The 8,209-nt window shown below is 29.7% G+C and overlaps 1 long non-coding RNA gene across 1 annotated transcript; it reads left to right on the top strand.

The window, feature by feature from the left end:
- Window positions 1-6,999: 6,999 nt before the first annotated feature.
- Window positions 7,000-7,556, top strand: LOC107786654 (uncharacterized). The gene is made up of 2 exons (XR_001648186.2): window positions 7,000-7,101; window positions 7,221-7,556. It is a non-coding gene; the product is annotated as an uncharacterized LOC107786654 (long non-coding RNA).
- The last annotated feature ends 653 nt before the right edge of the window (window positions 7,557-8,209 follow it).

The raw sequence follows: 8,209 nt of genomic DNA, 5'->3' as shown, positions 1-8,209 counted from the left end.
AAAGTTTGTTTAAGGGGTAAAATTGTAATTCCTTCTTAATCCAACTCAATTTACATAAAGCAAAACTCCATTATTGGATTCATCAGATTTGGAGGAGGAAGAAATAATTTTAGAGAGAGAAAGTGAAGAGAAGACTCAATCTTGAAGTGAAGAAAAGAAGGGGATTACAATTTTGAAGCAAGAACTTAAAGAGTTTTTCTAAACTTTCTTCTTGTATTTACTTATATTACGTTTAAGACTTTTATTGTTGATATTTTTTAAATTTATGAGTAGCTAAAAAACCCAAGTATTCTGGGATTATGGGTGTTAGATGATTATGTTGTTTGAAGCTTAAATTGATGATCTTGAATTTATCATTATGAGTTGTTTATTTGATTCTGCTGTTAATTATTTTACTGCGTAGCTAACAGTAAAATACTATTTACGAATCTTGAGTTAAACTTGAAAAAGGAAATTCTTGATTGCATATAGAATCAAATAGAGCAAGATCCGGATCCTGGGCATCGGGTGAAAGATTCGCAATTAAGATAGAATTATACTTAATTGCCTTGATTGGTTGAGAAATAGGATTTATAAATGCATTTGAGTTAATATTAATACCATAGAAATATAGGTATTAATTTAACTTGAATCGGCGCATAAGAAATTGACAGATTCTTATGGGTATTATTAACTCTATAATCAATAACCTAGATAATTCAATAAATTATCTTTAAGCTAAAAGCGTAGCATGATCTCTAGCAAGCCCATGACCCCGGAATATCTCTCTTATTAATTGTTAAAAGAAAAATTGTATAAGTGGTGTAGTAACTTTGTGTAGTATTATTGTTAAATTACCAGTCAAGTTTTAAGTTGGTTATTTATGTATTTTGTAATGAATTAGCTTAAATCGATAATTGTTTGAGTTTGCATCAGTTGATAAGTTAATCACAAGTCCTCGTGGGAACGATACTTTACTTGTTACTATATTACTTGTCGATCGCGTACACTTGCGTGAGTGTTTAGGTTGCAACATCTATCCACCTTTCCTTTCATGTCTTTATCATCCATCCCAGGGGGAAAAAAAGGCTAACAAAAAAATTTATCAAAAAATAATAAAAATTTCTAAGGTTTTAGTCTACCACAAAATTGTAAGGTTGTATAGGTAGTCATCGTTTGTAACGACCCAACTGATTGTTTTTTGTATTTGCACCTTCTTTCCCCTTTTGATGCTTTACACACGTGTAATTTTGGCTTTATAACTTGCGAGGTTTATTTTCGTTCCGAAAAGGCTTCGGGTTATTTTGGTCCCTTTGGTTCTTGGTTTAGAAGCCTAAGTTGGAAATGTTGACCGAAGTTTGATTTTTGTGAAAACAACCCTGGAACAGTATTTGCCTGGAGTCGAATTCGGAGGTCCGGAGGTTAATTTGTATTGTTTTACCGAAAGTTGGCAATTTATGTTTAGAGGATTTTCCAAGTTGACTGATATTAGATTGTGATGTAGAAAATTGAGTTAATTAGATTATGTGACAACTGATATTATTTCAATTTAATAATAGAATTAAATCTTTTTTAAACTCTTCGCATACAACTGTATATCATGTTGGTATATTTATATACTATACTGGTATCATATGTTAATTGGAATCTTTTTTGGTTGTATTAGTTATATTTAATTGGTACATTGTTTGACTTTTCTTTAGTAATAGCAGAATAATACATTATCTTGAATTTTTTAAATTTTCCTTTATGCATGCTTATTATGTAATCATTTTAATTTTTTCTTTATGCATTTGTTTTATGTAATAGTATTACAGTACAATATCTTGAAATACATTATTATATTAATATGTGGTGCACTATTTTTTAATTTTTCTCTTTATGCATGTGTATTATGTAATAGTAGTATAGTCATATATAGTTGCCTGAAGTTAATTAGTAGAACTGTATACCCTATTGGTATAATTATATGTCATATGCTAGTTGAATCATTTTTTGGTTGTATTAGTTGCATTTAATTGGTATACTATTTGATTTTCTTTTAATAATAGTAATATAGTACAATATCTTGAAATACTTTATTATATTAATATGTGGTACACTATTTTTTTTATCTTTCTCTTTATTCATGTGTGTTATGTAATAGTAGTATAGTCATATAGTTGCTGGGAATTAACAAGTAAAATTGTAAACCATGTTGGTATAGTTATATACCATATTGGTATCATATGGTAGTTTGAACATATTTTTTGTTGTTTTAGCTGCATTCTTACGTGAATTCTATTCTAAAATTATTTATATGAACATGATTTGCAGTACTGGAATTTTTTTGTGCCGATAGACATAGATTATGTGTATTATGTAATAGTTTCTATAGTTATAGCCAATTGTTGGAATGATCTCATACAACTATATACCCTGTTAGTATACGGAATGAGCAAGTTGCTTTGCGAATATTTAGCTTGCAATGCGAGCATATAATTTTCTCATACTTATATTGCATCCTTTAATGTTTTGGTCCAATAGTATAGTCGCAGATAATTGTTGCAATATTCTAGAGCAATCATATACTTTGTTGGTATACATGTATACCATATTAGTATCATATGGTACTACAAGTCTTTTTTGCTACTTATACTTTTATTGTATTTTCCAATATTTTATTATCATTTATATTCTAACTAGTATATATAGAGATTTGGTGGTCGTAGATTATGCTTTCTTGCTCCATAACTGGTTGTGTTACTGCTAATGGTAGAGTGTGTATTGATATTTGTAGGGAAGGAGATCAAGGTTTGTATGACAATCACATGTTGATTCTTAAAATCTGATTATGTAATTTATGGTGCTTAGCAACAGTCAATGTGATATTCAGTGAATTAGATGAAATGACAACTCATATTATTTCAGTTTAATAATTGAATTAAGAAAATGAAAAAAAGACAAAAGGTATATTACACTAGTTATATTATAAAAAAGGTGAATAAATATTTACTATATAAGTTATTTTTCTTATTGTATAAAAATAAGAATAATAAAAATAGTGAAAACAGTAAATGAAATTAGATTATTAAAGAAAAAGAATATAAAAAAAAGAAGTTAAATGAAATTAGAAAAGGAAAAAAGAAAAAAAATAAGAAGAAAAGGAGAAAAAAGAAAAGGAGAAAAAAAAAGCATAGAAATAAAAAAGAATTGGAGAATAAAGAAAAAATTCCCCACAAAAACTACTATAGGTAGGAAATGTAATTAGTTTATGGGTAGAAAAATAAATGGGTAGAAAAGGGTAAATAGTTTTGTTTTTGTAGGTAACTGTGTCAAAACTCCTCTATTATATACTAGTTACCCGGGTCCAACAAACATAGTCAAAGGTAAAAAAATTATGTAGCGTCCAGTTTTGTTTCATCTGTTGAATTTATGCCCACTTTTTAAGAAAAGTTTAATTGATACTCAATTTTTTTGCAAAATGAGTTTGTTAAATTTTTTGTCATTTGGACAATTTAATGATTGGAATTTGTTCTTTATGATTTTTGAAGGTTATGTTTCAAATTTGAGCTCATTTGAAGTAGATTTAGACATTGAATCGTGTATTAGTGGGCGTTCGGACATAAGAATTATAAAATTTCAAAAAAAGTGAGAAAAAAAATCAAGTGAAAATGGTATTTGAAATTTAGAGTTTTGTTTGGACATAAATATAATTTTGGGTTATTTTTGAATTTTTGTGAGTGATCTGAGTGAAAATTTCGAAAAATAACTTTTTGGAATTTTTCAAATTTTCGAAAAAAAATCAAAATTCAAGTTCAAGTGAAAATTGGAAATTTTATAGCCAAACAATGGTTTCGAAAAAAGTGAAAAATTTCCAAAAAAAAAGTGAAAAATTTCTTATGTCCAAACAGGCTCTTAGATTGTTGAAAATCGAAGAACAAATTTATATTTTAGAGTTGTATTCAATAGATTGAACTAGTTAAGATTCAAATTTCTGAAGTTGCATTTGAAAGATAAAAGAACTTCAGATTTGATTTCTAAATTTGCATTAAATAAATTAAATTACTTCAAATTCGAGAGGATACACTTTATAAAATTTTGTGGAATGCGGGTATAACTTCAAAGGTTACCCCAAAAGTTAGTATATATAATATATTATATATTATATTTATTAGTAGTATACATCAGATAAACCATTAATATTGTACATGAAAGGTATGTCGTGTTGTATACTTCAAACAATATTATATATGTTTATATTATATAATATATTGTACACGATATTTATTAGTAGTATACATCAGGTTTTTTTTCTCAACATACATATGAGATATATTACGAATGTGAAAAGTTAAAAGTAGTTATAACTTATTTAACTAAGTTTTGAATAAGTTATATTATATGTAAATTCATCATTTAGATATACCTATAACATAAATTTTACTTATAATATTGGTTATTTAAAACAATATTCATAGTTCTCAGGTAATGCTATATCTCCCATTCAGCATAAGTATCTTCTGGAGTATTCATTAAAAAAATCACTTAATATCATTAGTACAGGGGTTATTTAACTAAGTTATTATTTATATCTTCTCAGTTACTCTTTATATGTTCTCGTATTTTATCTTAAAGCGAAGTCATGAATTTTTTCAAGGGTGTTCAAACTTAAAAGAAGTGAAAAAAAGTTCTTCGACAAAAGGTGCTCGGTATATATTATATACCTCTAAAACATAATATTTTGCCTATATATACAGTTTAATTTTTAGGCAAATGGTGGTCAATTGATCATTCTTTAACACATGTAGCTTCGTCCCTGATCTTAAATGACATTGTTTTTTTTTTTCAAGCTGAGGGGATATAAGCTATTTAAATATGAACAAGGAAAATAACATTATAGGTAAGATGGATACCTTTTCCTTTCTTTATGTCAAGTTGGATGCATATATTATCTTTCTGATTTTTGTTGTTGTCAAATATTTTATTGTCGATTTTCGTCTTCTTGAGCTGAAGGTCTTTTGGAAATATCCTCTCTTTCCCTCCGAGGTAGGGGTAAGGTTTGCTTACATTTTATCCTCTCCATACCCCACTTGGGGAATTTTACTGAGTTGTTGTTGTTGGTATTTGTTTTACTCGAACCAAAATTGTTTTACCCAATAAGAAATTATACCATTATTTTTATAAGATTTTAAAGATGGATATACTAAAATTCGATCAATCTCAATTTATAACGATTGAGAATAAAGATGACTTTAAATTAGAAAAATGCGCCTTTTTGTTTAGTCAAAAAAGGACTCTACTATTATTTTTTTTATGAAATTTTAAAAATAAATATGCTAAAGTTAAGTCAATTTTAATTTACAATATCGGACATAAATCATCAAGTTGTAATTTATAAAATGAGATTTTTTTTGTTGACACACAATATGCTAAAGTGAAGTTTTACTATTTTATATGTCAAAATATTTTCACGTGTAGGTAAAGTGATACACATGTATTAGAAGTTGAGCAAAAATTGGTTAATTATTTCTTCTGTGCAAATGTATAAAACAAAATGCCTGGTATGTGATGTCATGTCAGAGTAAACTGGGCCCCGCAGATATAAAAGAGTGTTGAATTATGGGGTCTTAAAGGGTTAAATTGTCTGCACAACAAAATAAAATCAAAGCAGCTACAGTAACACATTATATGGACCAATGGGAATAATGTGTTTGGGTACAATTACGAAATTGCCCTCACTCACTGTTGCTTCTAATGAAAAAGTTGATCAAGACCATGACTTCTTGCATTTGTTTCATTCTCTTGTTAGTCATGGCTGAAATTTGTATATATTAGTCCATATCAAGATATCATCACTATTTTGACTAAGGAACTCTCTTTCAAAGTCCAAAATGTTTTGTCCTTCTTATGCATACCAGTTTCAATTATAGAAGAGAACCAAGAGTAGTAGAAGTTTGTTGAGATTTTATTTTTGTATGCATGGGAGACTTTAACATTCTCACCAATACACTAATTCTTTCCGTTTATAAGATAGACAAACTGTAACCATGGACATGAAAAATTTAGGTAGGAATTTGAGGAATAGAAACAAAATAAGATTATTTCACCTCTTATAGAAGCAAAAAGTGTTTCTTCTATTGAAATTTCTCGCTTTCATGAATTGCTACAGCAGACAAGAAGTAATGTGTAGCTGTGCACATACCTAAAGTGTTGCTCGTTGTAGTTCTTAGACAAACTTTAATTTGTTCTGCAACCATTAACTATAGTGCACTCACCTCACTTGGAATTTTTATTTATTCCTATTTTTCTCCTTTAATTTCCTTTCTCCCCATCCTACCAAAAAAGAGGGAATTTACACCTCATGGAATTATAAATAAAGCTTTACTATATGCCGGTTGTTGCAATTCCAACATGCTGAAGCCTCCGAATTATATCTAAAGTGATAAACCACACCAGAGATGGATAAGATGAGAGGAAAAAATAAGGTAACGATGCGATCACATCAAATATGTCATTATATAATTACATGACGATGAATTTAATGATATAATACAATAATATTAAGTAACAATACGAATACAATATGTAACAATCATCCAACACAAACTGTTAATCCTTGCAATCCATAGTTTAAAGATAATCAATATTTCTTAAACACAAGTAATAGCATGTTTGGTCAAGTTTCTAGGATGTCAAAAGCATTTTTTTCGAAAATAGTAATATTTTTTAGGTTTAAAGTGTTTGGCCAAGAATGAAGATTATTTTTGAGCACCAAGAGAAAGCACTTTTTCTGCTGTTGCAGAGAAGACAAATGTCTGCTTCTAGCAGAAAATTAATTTTTTTCAAGAGACATTTCGAAACGCCAAAAAAATGAACTGGCTATTTTTCAAATATTTGCAAATGCGGCTATATTACTAAGTGGTAAAGGTGGCTACCTGGTATCATTTTTACTATTTTCCTCAAGGCCCAAAAGCCCAGTAAGAAATTACTAGTTGTGCTTCATGTGCTTCATGTTTGGCCCATACCCTTCAGCTTAGTATAAAATTGATTGAAACCCCAAACCTAGCTGTCGTTCTCTAGGGTTAGGGTTTTACCAAACGGTATCGCGCACACAACTTCTCTGTCGCCATGAGAGCTAAGGTACGACTTCTTCGCAAAATTAATGTCAAATCACCTGTAGTTGCTCCTGTTTTTGTCACATAAAGCTTTTAGTATCTTTCGTTTAATTGATAAACTATATTGTGGGTAATTTATTACAGTGGAAGAAGAAGAGAATGAGGAGGTTGAAGAGGAAGCGCCGAAAGATGAGGCAGAGATCCAAGTAGTCCTTTCAAATGCTTCTGTTCTAGGGTTTTGAACCTCTTTTTTGTCGTTAAATTTATCAGTTATTGATGAAAACTTGAGCTTGTTATTCGCTTTTTCTTGATACATTTGGAAGTTTTGATTGGAGTTCATTTTGATGGCAAAATACTCCGTTTTCATTAGTATTGTAAATCCTTGTGATTTATATACTAAAATGCTATGTGTGTTTTTGAATGGTTAATTTTTTCCCCTAATTTGTATATCCAATATGCTGTTCTGTAATTAGAATTAAATCCTAGTCATGCTTCTATGTGTCTACATAGAACTTAGACTGGTTGCAATGGATAGGTTATAGCCATCTATCTGTCATTATAGGAGCTTTATCTCTTTTATAACATGGAATTGGATTTCCTGAAGTTCTAAGACTTACCTTGATATGATTGATTATGGGAGTTGGCTTTACTTCACATTGGGGCTTTGGTCTAGTGGTAAGAGTGCAGTGATGTGTTGGTTAGGCATCATGGACAGGTTACTGACTTACTGCCATGCCTCTGGCAATAGCCTAGTATTTAGCTGGTCTTGTCCATATCATCCGGGGTGTTAAAAGCTATTGATTTATGTTAGGTTCTGGTGGAAAATTTCCCCTCTTCGGTAGTTGCTCAGTTGATACCTCATTGTATCTTATCTGTAGCCTTGCACATGGAGTGTTTCAACAGGCAAATCTTTTGAGGCATCCTTCTTCAAGGATAGATCAAATAAATCTATCTGGTTTAGGGGATGACCAGTGAAGTACTTTTTGGGCTTTGCAGTTCTTGAAGCAGAAGATCCATATTGATGATGGACTGATGGATTAAATTAGTTATCGATGTTGGAGGAGTGGTAGACTTAGAGAATTCATGATATGCAACAACATGCAAATTATTTAGTATATGGAATGAAATGGACA

Source organism: Nicotiana tabacum, chromosome 10 (genome assembly GCF_000715075.1).
Source record: "Nicotiana tabacum cultivar K326 chromosome 10, ASM71507v2, whole genome shotgun sequence".
NCBI classification, from domain to species: domain Eukaryota; kingdom Viridiplantae; phylum Streptophyta; class Magnoliopsida; order Solanales; family Solanaceae; genus Nicotiana; species Nicotiana tabacum.
Note: the sequence above shows the minus strand (reverse complement) of the source record. Positions and strands in the feature narration are given on the sequence as shown.